The sequence below is a fragment of the Myotis brandtii genome, unplaced genomic scaffold (genome assembly GCF_000412655.1).
Source record: "Myotis brandtii unplaced genomic scaffold, ASM41265v1 scaffold537, whole genome shotgun sequence".
Lineage (NCBI taxonomy): Eukaryota > Metazoa > Chordata > Mammalia > Chiroptera > Vespertilionidae > Myotis > Myotis brandtii.
Genome location: NW_005369971.1, coordinates 610,697 through 611,103, shown reverse-complemented (window position 1 = coordinate 611,103; position 407 = coordinate 610,697). Strand labels below are relative to the sequence as shown.

At 68.8% G+C, this 407-nt stretch overlaps 1 protein-coding gene across 1 annotated transcript in view; it reads left to right on the top strand.

The window, feature by feature from the left end:
* LOC106728120 overlaps window positions 1–407 on the top strand; it is a 5,725-nt gene that overhangs the window by 1,483 nt on the left and 3,835 nt on the right. The window lies entirely within an intron of this gene.

Sequence of the window (407 nt, the reverse complement as noted above, 5' to 3'; positions counted from 1 at the left end):
TGGTGGGGTGCGGGGGCTGGAGGAGGCCGAGGGCAGGCAGAGGCGCACGGAGGCGCAGGTGTGTGCTGTGCCCCCGGGCTGGGCCTCGCTTTCTCATGAGGCTACCAGTCCTGACACCCCGTGGTTTGACCCCCGAGCCGGTGGCGTGACCTTCGCTCCCTTCACAAAGGCTGCCTTGAGTGGGGCACCCCTCCGTCCAGGTTAAGCTTTTCCCGCTCGGCCAGAGGCTGAGGACACCGAAGGGAAGTGCTGCTGCCCCTGTGCCCGCCTCCTGCCCTCCTGGTTCCCTCTGGTTCCCCTTGGGCCCCACAGGTCCAGGCCTGGGTCCCTCAGAGTGTGGGTGGAGGGTGACCATGTTGGGGAGTGTGCTGCACAGGCCGGGCCGGTGGAGCAGGGGTGGGGGCTGG